Here is a 12,500-nt window from a genome sequence, read left to right on the forward strand (position 1 = left end):
ATAGCAAAATCTCAAGTCAATCAGTTAATTCGTATTTTAGATAGCATATTAATATACATACTATTACATTCTAATATATATATATATATATATATATATATATCTGTGTGTGTGCGTGTGTATGTATATATATATATTTATATATGCATGTATGTGTATATATATATGTGTATGATTCTTAACTTTTATTAAAAACATATTATCATAACCTTATATTTAAACCAAATATCAGATTAATAATTTTATTCTATTTTTTATTCTCAACCCATATTACTTTTCTTATCAAGTAAATATTTTCTTTCATATTTTAATTTTTTCCAGATACATCTACCTTACTTAAAAAATTGCTAGGTTTATTTATGGTGTCTTTTACATATAAAAACACCTACCCAATACTTTTGCTGATGAGGAGACTTTGTTTTAAAAAAACTATATGTCAAAATTATTGTTCGTGGCTTAATGTCTATCGAAATAAAAACGTCGTTTCCGAAACGATCGTACAAATTATTGACTTTGTGTTGTTCCTTATTATGAAACAGATTTTTTTAATTTTTAATTCTAATTTGAATTTGTAATTATCAATCAAATTACTATATATATATATATATATATATATATATATATATATATATATATATATTTATATATATATATACTATCCGACTGTACATTCTTTTGGCGTCGTAAAATATGCTTAAATATGTTTTAATTTTTCGTGATTCGTAAGAAACAGCTATCTCGATACATGCATTTTACCTGAAGTATTTAACAATTTTTAGGATATTTCCATAATCGAATCACAATAACAATTTGAACATGTGTTAACCTACTATGCCAGACAGTTGTAGCCAGAAGGAATTTACATGACAAAAGCTTGCATCTTATTCATGGAAACGTTGTTGCTTCAGTGAAAGATAGCAAAATCCTCACACTATCATTCGTTCCAATGCTCAACATGCAGAAATTATTCTAATAGATATCGGCATCTTATATCGTGCCCTAAACAACCATAAGATGAGTACTCATTACTGGGGTATAGCATATCTTGAACAAAGATTTGTGTGCGGATACAGAAATAAAGTAACTAAAACATCATTTATTATAACACGAAAGAGATGTGAAACTGATTAAACGAAAAATGATTGTTAATTGGTCTGAATTCTCATGATTACAAGTTACGAGAAAACGTCCCCTTTTCTTGTAAGTAAGAAAATATTAGATAAGTAAAAATGAGGTTAGATAGACCGAGATTCGAATCTTCTAAGCAAGGTTCAGAAATAGGGTCAGAAATGGAAGGTAGAATTTCGCATTTTTCAATTTGATATAAGATAGTAGATATGTCTTAGTAAAAGAAATTTGATTTTTCATTTTTTTTAATGAAAACTGAATTAAAATAAGCCAGTTAGATAAACGAACAATAGCAAATTAAAAACATATTGAAAAATGAGTTAGGTCGAAAAACAGATTAGTAAGAATTCTTTGTCTGCAGACATATGCGAACCACGCATGTTCAGGCCACTTGGATCGATCACGTTTTTGGACATGGTCATTCTCACAGGCATTACCAATACTTTTTCTGTATATGAAGAGGAGAGATGATGTCGCTCAATGAGCGTCAGAAAAGATACTACACTTTGATCTTAACCGAAATGCCAAGTAAGCGTAATATAGTTATCTACCAGGCATTACCTCCTACTTTAAATATAAAAAATAACCGACACAGCATATATTTTAAGAGGTGGTGAGGGGAATATGTAGTAAGTCCTGGAAATGGCTAAAGCAGTTTATGATCTCAAAAATCTTTAATTCAAATATATTTTTAAAAGAAGTGGGGATATAGAGTCAGGCTCGGAAACGGCTGAAGCAGTTAACGATCTCCAAATTACTTTATTTTTATATATATTTATAAAGGGCAGGGGGATATGAAGTCAGTCACAGAAATGGATGAGTCAGTTTATGATCTCAATTTTTTTTTTATTTCATATCTATTTTTAAGAGGGAGGAGTGATATGGAGTCAGTTCCGAAAATGGCTGAAGCAGTTTATGATCGCAAAGTTTCTTTATTTTTACCTATTTTTAAGAGACATGGGATGATTTTGAATCAGTCCCGGGAATGGTTGTAGAATTTTACTTTATTTCATATATATTTTTAAGACAGTAAGGGGGAGAATACTAACATACGGACTACAGACTATGCTGAAATAAAAACATTATATAGAAATTCACCTTATTTAAGGGGTATCATTGAAATTATTCCCCTAACAATTTCATTTATAGTGTTGACAAAACTGACATATGAAGTACGGACCATGCTGAAATAATAACCCTATAATTTAGAAATCCATTCTTAATATAGGGAGAGGAGGGGAGTTTTATATTTTCGTCTAACAATCTATTAAATAATAAAAACTCATATACAGAATACGAACTGTACTGAAATAATATTTACATATTTATTTGGAAAATCTGCTGAGTCATATTCTAGAAATTATATAATTTCGCTAAAATATATAGTTGTGGTGGTGTTTGTGGTGGGGAAAACAAACACAGTAATTACGAATTACTGTTGGAGCAAGCGTTACATAATCACTAACCAAGACAATGTATTTGTGTATTTAGTTGGAAATTCTAATGATTCATCTTCTAACAGTGAATTAATTTTTCTTTAAATTATGATGGCCTTGATGGGAAGAGATATTAGTTAATATATGTTGTACAATACCTGTCAAAAGTATTTTCAATTGTTTCAGCTATATATTTACATTACCCGTCAGAAGGAAAGCAAATTATTTAATGTATATGTTGTTCATTATCCGTACTAGGAATTGTAAAATATTTTAATATTCGTGCTGTTAGTCACATGTCATATATAAGTTAAAATTATTTCACACATACTTTGTGTGTAATTCTTGCCCTATGTTAGGTAAAATATTATTTTGCTCGAGATAGCAAATGATATATAGACATAAAAAGAATTACTCTCTCCTGAGAATAACACATATATTCAAATTTCTTTTTTCTCATTGTTTTATTATACGGTCCTGAGCAATGCCGGGTCGGCCTGCTAGTATTAGAATATTTCTGATGATTTTTGTTTTCGGCAATTTGTTTCTGCATCAGATGCGTAAATATTAGCATAGATTTACATCAGTGAGGAGGAAAATTAATCTGTTTTTATTACATGAATTTATCATGTGATAGTGGAAAAATATCGAATTATTTGTCGATTATGAAACACAGTATAATTTAAATATCTAAATATCACACTATGTTATATGCATAGTTTTTAATAATATCTTTCGTCTCTTGTCATTAGTTTTTTTTTACATTTTGTGGCTGTATTAAGTATTGCGTTTGAATTACATTTGCGGTCTTTGGTAAATCTATATAATTACAAAACTTAAATGACCTTGTAACAATGTATGTAACCCACTTTCCGGTTTACGACATCCGGTTGCGCATGCGCGCATGACCTGCGCACTGAAATGTTTACGCTATTATTTCGAAATTATTGTTTAACATGCGAAGAGTTGGGTTTAAACTAATTTAAACTTAATACAGAAATTAACGATGTGAACAAAAAAACAAACGTAATTAACCATTGCTTATTTGGATAATTTAAATGCGAAAGGCAAAAACGAAACAAAAAAAGCAATTAGGACGCCGAAATATAAACGTTATTATTTCGAAATTATTATTTAACATGGGAAGAGTGGGTTTAAAATAACTTAAACGTAATACAGAAATGAATGATGTAAAAAAGCAGATATATCAAAATTTGAATTTAACTATAATAAGTATTATGGTATCTGTTCAGTGCACATTTACCTATAAGTATGGCCAACGATTTGTAATTCAGTAACTGTAATTAAAAAAAAATAATCAATTATGATAAACAAATCCATCTATATTCTTTTTTTCATTTTAATATACTTTTATAGAAATGTTTCTGTTATGTAAAGAAAAAAACTATTTTCTTTACGTCACAAGTGTCACGCACATACATGAATTCCATAGCTAATATCAAATACTGACCCAACGCGTCACGGGTATTCTAGTTAAATAATCAAATTCAAATTGCATTTTGATGTCTGTTATTATGAATTTTGTATATATCTATTTATATTCGAACTATTCCTTGTCTACGCATAAATATGAAGATTTAGGTATGTGTTATTGTAAACAACAACCCGACCACACATATATAATAATTACAGGCTACTAAAGGCAAGTGACTCCTCCACCCGGATGAGTTTTTCGGGTGTTAATTTTTATAAAAGTCTTTTATTATCGTTGAAGTGTACGTCCCGAGCGCTAACGTAAAATCGATAACGAAATAGCGAATCTATCTCTAGATTCTAGATAATCTGTCAAAATCCGAAAACAAAAAAAAATATATAAATCTAACCAATAAAACTAAGCCTGCCATATATTAGTAATATTTATGTGTTACGTATTCGTTCACTGACATTTTTAGTTTGTTTTCCACAGTAAAACGTGCCCGATAATTTCTTCTATAATCACAGAATTTTATAATTCCAAAATAAATATCGATTTTTGTCTCGAATTAAAACTAAGGATCCAACTTTTTCTTGGGGCAATTCGAGTACAGACTTATTGATTATTTTTGTGTCTTACGTTCAGCACAAACAAATGTCGGCGTATGTTGAATCACCTATAAATTACTTTCTTTTTTCGAAATAAATGAACAATCTTTATAATAGCGTCAGTACGTATCAGAGAACATTACTTGTTGAACCACGCTACAATCAATATGTCCAACTTTATGCCAGAATAGAGTCAGTAAATTGTCCACACAAAATCAATTGCAGTAATGAGCGTCCTGAGCACTTTCGTAGAAAAATATGGGCATGGATAGTTTTTATTCAAAGGATGTTACAGCACCTAATGTTTAAAATCATGTTAAATATGTTAAATTATAGTAAAGGTTCATGAGGAGCTTTATTATAATCTAACATACAAAATCTTACAGATTGGACGACAGTACAAAAAACAAAAACAAAACAAAAAAAAACAAACAAAAACTACACTATATTTCATCAACGTAAATAAAGTAATTTAAGAATTTGATATAAAGTATACACGAGTGGGATTGGAACGAACGTTGCTTGATTTTATATGTAAACGTTTAAACTGTTAAGAATAATCAAATTATATAGACTGTAAGAAATTAAGTGAAGATGCCAAGTAAACAAGATTAATATTGACCTCGTATTGTATTTCTGGCAATAGGGAAATCGATTTGGTGATCAAATCACGTGAAAATAAAATTAATAGTGCAAATATAAAAGTCAGGTTGATTTCAGAAAATCCTATTTTAAACTATTTGGTAATTAAATGGTATATTTCGCTATTCAGAAATATGATGTAGCGATAAAAAATATTATTTGCAGTACATATTCCTACGTTGAACCTATATAAATAAGAGAAACAATATAAAGCGAATAATAAATATTATGTGGTTAAACAATATACATGACGATTCCCGAAGATGATTAAACACATAGCGAATGTTGATTATCAAAAGATTCTATGAAAATACAGATGCAATTTAGTATCTCTTTGTAATAAATATGTTAATTGTTGAATATAACATAACGTAACACATAGTGTTTTATGTATACGTGTACATTTATACATGTTCATTTATACGTGTGCATTTATACGTGTGCATTTATACGTGTACATTTATACGTGTGCCTTTATACGTGTAAATTTATACGTGTACATTAATACGTGTACATTAATAAGTGTGCATTTATACGTGTACATTTATACGTGTGCATTTATACGTGTATATTTATACGTGTGCATTTATACGTGTACATTTATACGTGTGCATTTATACGTGTACATTTATACGTGTGCATTTATACGTGTACATTTCTACCTGTGCATTTATACGTGTGCATTTATACGTGTACATTTATACGTGTGCATTTATACGTGTACATTTATACGTGTGCATTTATACGTGTACATTTATAGGTGCGCATTTATACGTGTACATTTATATGTGTACATTTATACGTGTAGCTTTCAGCTCGAAAGCGATTCAGTCAAACGATTAAATAATGCCTTTATACATATATGCTGGTATTAGATTTCCTGATTGTCATTTTCTATATGTGCGCCATGGTTCCATTGTTGTGCACAGCATAATCTGCTTAGAAAGACAAACAAAACTATTCGTACATCCAAACACAATTATTAAGTTTTCAAGGTTTAATTAAGAAAGAGAAAGATTTGTTTGGTAAGAGACCATGTGTCTAATAACTTATAACTTACTTATTGTTTAACGCGTAAATATAAATACAGCAACACAGAAGGACAATATCTGGAAATCACATTCACTTATATCTTTATTGACATACGCATCCTAACGAGGTCTGGATTGGTTCTCTGTTCTCTCGTCCGAACGCATGACATCACCTCTATACTTTATCATTCGACACCTGCATTTCCAGCGCAATTTAAGCACGTAGTCCATTTTATATTCTCAGTATAAACACTTAACCTGATACTGGGTATATTTCAATATGGTGTCAGATTATCTGGCACGCACTGATTTAAATCTCGTCGAAATTCATTTTATAAAATCCCTATATACCGAGGAAGACTTCAAATATATAACAAAGCATAAATACTCAAAATAGTCAAAATAACCTGAAGATGATTACGTTAAGTTATATAAATGATTCAACGAAAAAACAGATAATATACAGGAAACAATAAAACAGTAGATTTAAAACGAGAAATTATAGTGTTGCCATTGATATACTTCGTCTCATAGTCAATCTGCCGTAATGAAAATCTAGGAAAATAGCTGATCCTCTCGCTTTTTCTCTTTTGCGTCAGTAGAATTTTACGAAGTGTCAGTTAGTGGCATTAAACTACATCAATTATTATCTTTTTTGTCCCTGAAAAAATAAATCTCATCTGCTGTTGTGTTCTTATTTTTCCATTTATCACAGCTTGTTTAATTATTGTAATCTCTCTCTCTCTCTCTCTCTCTCTCTCTCTCTCTCTCTCTATCCGTTCGAGCAGAGGTAGTAATAATTGTTGAAACTTACAGCAGGCACTGAATTTAACATTTGTTTTTTGTGTTGTACTTTCGTTTTAATTATACATTATATTTACACAAAATGGCCACTCGTTTTATAATGCATGTGGGAAAGGAATGAGGACCTCTAATATAATTTTTTTATAATGTACTGTCATTTGGTAGATAAGAGATCGTAACTCTTTGTTATCTGAGGATCAGAAAATAATACTTATTAAAGAAAATGATCCAAGTAGCATTGGCTATATTGTCGCCGATTGCATCTATTTTAATACATATATTAGTGAGTTCGTGCGCTTGAAAAAAAAACACGTATTAAATCAATATAGAATTACAGTAGCGTGTGTGTTATTTTCTGTGTCACGCTTACATCCGGGCCGTTTAATTTTGATGTCCTTCCATTTTTTGTCATAAATAATTTTACCAAGAATTTGTCACAAGTTTTAGTTTCGGTTTCGATTATACCTGATGGCAACTTCAGTATTTTTTTATTATTTTATCAAGAATTATTCATAAGTTTTTGTTTCGGTTTCGATTTAGCTGATGCACGCAAGTAATATGGATATATATATATATATATATATATATATATATATATATATATATATATATATATATATATATATATATTGGGGAAATTGCAACTTTATAATATATAACATGAATTCTATAATAATATATACAACATAGAACATGAATTCTATAATAATATATACAAAATCTGCAAGAATTTAAATATAATATTTTAGCCTACTTTACTACCAGCGTAAGCCGGGCGTCCCTGGTTTCTTAGATAAATACGTTTGCTGCTTTAACCAAAGTAGCTACAATAATATCAGGGCGTCTCCATTTCTGCTGGAAATCTATAGAAAGCAAATATCAATATATTACATATGAATGAGTCTCCTGATGAGTTTCCACTAGTAAAACATTATAATTAAATGTCATCACTTATTATACACTCCTGATAAAAAATTAAGGACCACTTAAAAATCTGTTAAAAACATAGTTGTTTTGAGGATGGGTTTTAATCTACACCCACTTAAGTTTACCATTACTACAACATGAAAAAGATATGGACTACAGTTATATTCTTAACATTTAATTCAGAAATCGACATTTTAATAAAATGAGGAATTTAACACTTAACAAAAATTATGACACCGGGGAAATAAATTCCTTTGGAGTTCAGTTACAGGTAAGCAATAACTGCGTAAAGGTCTCACCGTTCGTAAAGCAAGAAGACTTATTGAAGTTGAGCGTGATCGAATTCTTAGATTTCCATAAGCAAGGTTTATCACAGCAGGTGTTTGCAGCTACGGTAAATCGCAGTAAAACTATGATTTTCGTCGTTCTAAACAGGGAGAAATATGGAATAGTAAAGGTTCCCCAATATTTATCATGTATTGAGTAGAGGATTAAGACGAGTTGTTGTAAATGACAGGGGACGTTTTTCGAGTAAACAAAGGCAGTCATATATGCTGATTGCCGTCCAGTAACCATCATACACAACGTTCGACCAAAAGGCATGGAAAAAAGTGTAAACAAATTCCTTGCCTAAGCGTAAACTACTTCCATGTCATAGGGTTTGGTTGTGAATAACAAAACATGGGACACGGGGAAGTGGAAGAAACTCTTTTTTACTGATGAGAAAAAAAAAACCATCTAGCTGTAGCTGATGGGTTCCTACGATATTGGCAAAACAGAAACATGCCTCCTGAAAATTTCTCCACGCCTTATAGTGGTGAATGATCCCTAATGGTATTGGTGTTTTTTATTACAGACGGACAATAGAGCTGTAGGTGGTGCAGGGTCTTCAGATAGTGGCTGATTACGTTAGCATGCTACAAAAAGAAGCGTCAATGACGGAGGACCATCGTTTTTGTGGGGATGGGCGGTTATTCTAATATCCTATTCTGCAATCTACACCGCACGAAGAACCTCGACGTTTTGCAAGAAAATGATGTCTATTTGTTGGGATATTCTCATTGCTCACGGGACTGAAACCCAACCGAAAATATTTTGGTGATGAATGACAAGATATATTTATCTGAATGGCAAACAATATTCAACAAATAATGAAATTCGTGTAGCCATTTTTAGAAGCTGGGGCAACATCGCACGCACTCAAACGGAACCGCTTATTTTTAGCATGTCCAAAGAATTTTGAGGTCATAAAAACCAATTGAAGTAGACTTATTATTAAATTTCGTTGTTGAATGCTTTCATGAAATTTACGTCCAATTACGTAGAATTTACACCTATTGCCTTAGCATTTTAATTAAGGGTAAAATTTTAAATTTAGTAAAAAGTAAGTTTCTGAATTAAATGCTTTTCATAGACTTTCAGATTGTAGTTTTGATGACCTTGATGGATCTATCCTTAAAAAGCTTTGTTTTTAAATATGTTCTAACTGGTCTAAATTTTTTGATCATGTATGCACTAAGAGGATATGTATAAAAGATAAACGCAATAATATTTTACAAAAAAGTGATACTAGTCTTACTTTTTCTGCCACTTAGTTATTATTTTATTTATAGTACATTTTCAAAAGATTATTGACATTTCAATAAAATCCAAAGCAATTTACGGTAGAGCTATAAGGATCAAATCGTATATGTTTTGATAATTACTAAAATAAAATAACACGGGACAAGTTTGCATATACATCTATTTAAATACCGTACTTGTAAAATGTTTTACTATAAGATATTTCTTCATGATATTAAAATTTTTAAGCGACAGAAATAACGAATATCGAGACAAATCGTAAAAATAACTAAACATGTTTTTAAATTGGAAAACATTTTTCTGGCAGACCAAAATACAGACAACAAATCGAACATGATCAAATATGAAATGAATCTAAGCAAATTAGAATAGGCTATTAAATCTACTCGAAAGATAACTATGAATTATGTCAAACAAAACAACTTTTAATTCCCCTGTACTTATTAAAATGTGCTCTACCTCCGTCTTCAGTTGTACTGAATATAAGGAATATTTCACTGCTTTCTGAAATAAAATTCTACAGATTACGACTTATTTTAAAATTTAACTCAAAACAAACCCTAACTTGAGCACAAAATTAATACCTTACAGTGTGCAAACTGAAAAAATGAAGAGAGTTAAACCCTTTCAAACTACAACAGTAAACAGTATTTTATAATAAATAAAACTATTATCGTAAAAATAAATTAGAACAGTATTATTTGCCTTTGTCTCAAATAAATTATTTTCGATAGTTTGAACTCCATCTAAATGAAAATTTTATCTGTTTTATATTAATATGGTTTGATCACCGTTTCCCGGCGTTTATGCAATCCGTATTCGTTACAATTTGGTTGAGTTTGCCTCTGATGCTGTACAAACCTGACGTATTATGCAAAAAGGTTTTAGGTAAAAAAACATACAGGCATCGTAATAATTCTAAAAAAAACAAATACGATGAAAAATATTTCAATTTGAACATGCGGAACCAATGAAATGCGTTTTACGTTAGATTAAAGTTCAATTTTTTTTAATTCGCATATCAGGTAACAATCACACAGTTACCGATTCAAAAGTAGCATTAACATATTATGCGCTGAGGCTTCAATGTACATATTAACAGAACATAGCATTATATCTATAGGGAACTTAAATTTTCAGTTAGCCAATTCAAACAGAATTTTATAATTATAAGACATACTAAAACACACACAATTTAAATATGCCATTATACATGCATACATACACACATACATACACACATATGTATATATATATATATATATATATATATATATATATATATACATATATATAAGGTAAAAAGATATTGTCTATTATCTCGTTTCCGTGGTGTCACAAGCGTTCAAAACAAGAATGTGCTAATCTATGAACGAAATGATCTGTCCATGTAACAATAGACAATTTCGAAACATAGGGAGGGAAAATATAAAAAAGCCGCTTCGATCCTCGCATCTATGCATATACACTTATTTATATACGTATAATTTTCATGTTACAGCGTTATTACATTTTCTCCAGTAGAGCATTGTGTTTTTTTAGGAGTTTACGGAAATAAATACCTAATGGCTAAATACAAATATTCAGAACTCTCCGTGAACACAAAAAACAAAAGAAACAAAACTGATAGGCAAAATGTATCAGAATTTTTTTTGTTCGTTTCTCACTTTGGAAAGTGATTATCTATATCTTAATACGATATCGTCGGTGTTCTTTTGTGTGTCACGCTTTCCAGCAAATTTCATTGGTTGAGATTGAACCCCGGAATACACATTAATTCTGGAATGCACATTAACGAACGCTCCAGGCGGCATTTGATTAGCGTGTTCTCACCGCTATATTTGCTGCTATTTCTATAAAATTTAAAGTTTATCATTCTGGTAAATGCAAAAATTGTTAAGAAATAATTGATTTTAAGTTATTCCGTAGTAAAAAACAATAACACAAATCTCTTGGCCGGCGGATGCTATAAGTTTTATAATTTAAAATATTTGTGAAAAAAAATTGAGCAATTGTTTTCTATTATTTATATTTTTTTTACATTTTTTTATTGAGAGAGAGAGAGAGAGAAAGTGAGAGGGAGAGAGCCCCATTGACTGAGGCTGGTGTTTTTGGTTAATTAAAATATTATTGCTACTACTACATTTTCATGTAAACAAAAGCCAAGATGTCTATCTGTTATTAAACCTAATACTTCATGAAAAACCTTTACCTTGCTAACCAAAAGAAAAGCGACACGTACTCAGCGAAATGAAACTGGTGTTGTTCATAAAATATTTTTATGAAAACATTAACTCTAAAAATGAATAAATATATCAAATGACAGTTTCTTTTCTAAATAAATTATTTTTATTGCCACATTGTTTTGACTAACTGTTTTTGGTACATAAAATATTTTAATTTATATATTAATACGATGGCATGTGAGTTATTTTATGTGTCACATTCATTTTTCTTCCGATTGGCTGTCGTTTAATTGTTATGCGTTTCCATTACTTTTAATAAATAATTTTATCAAGAATTCTTCATAAGTTTTGGTTTCGGTTTCGATTATAGCTGAAGGAACTCAAGTTGTATATACATAATACTTTTTTCTCCATAAGTTTTAGTCTTCGTTTTGACTCAAGCTGATGCACTCAAACCATGTGGATATATATTGTTTTTATTTTTGAAAGCACAACTTTATAATATGCTAGCATTTCATCCCGGCTTTTCCCGGGTGTTTGGAGGTGTAGGTTGAGCAACAATAAAAAAAACGGTCAATTTTCTTTTTATTTTGACCCCTATTATGACCCCTTAATATTTATTGTTATTAAGTTAGATCCATGTCCAATGAACCTATATCTAAAATTTCAAGTGTTTAGGCAAAAAATTGGCGAAGGACTCTGGTAGAGTTCTCAAACGT

General features: G+C 30.2%; 1 protein-coding gene across 1 annotated transcript in view; it reads right to left on the reverse strand.

Moving 5' to 3' along the window:
* The window catches only part of LOC145266994 (neuronal acetylcholine receptor subunit alpha-10-like), a 616,119-nt gene that overhangs the window by 208,412 nt on the left and 395,207 nt on the right, over positions 1-12,500 (reverse strand). The window lies entirely within an intron of this gene.

The sequence above is a fragment of the Euprymna scolopes genome, chromosome 4 (genome assembly GCF_053919585.1).
Source record: "Euprymna scolopes isolate OS-2025 chromosome 4, ASM5391958v1, whole genome shotgun sequence".
Classification (NCBI taxonomy): domain Eukaryota; kingdom Metazoa; phylum Mollusca; class Cephalopoda; order Sepiida; family Sepiolidae; genus Euprymna; species Euprymna scolopes.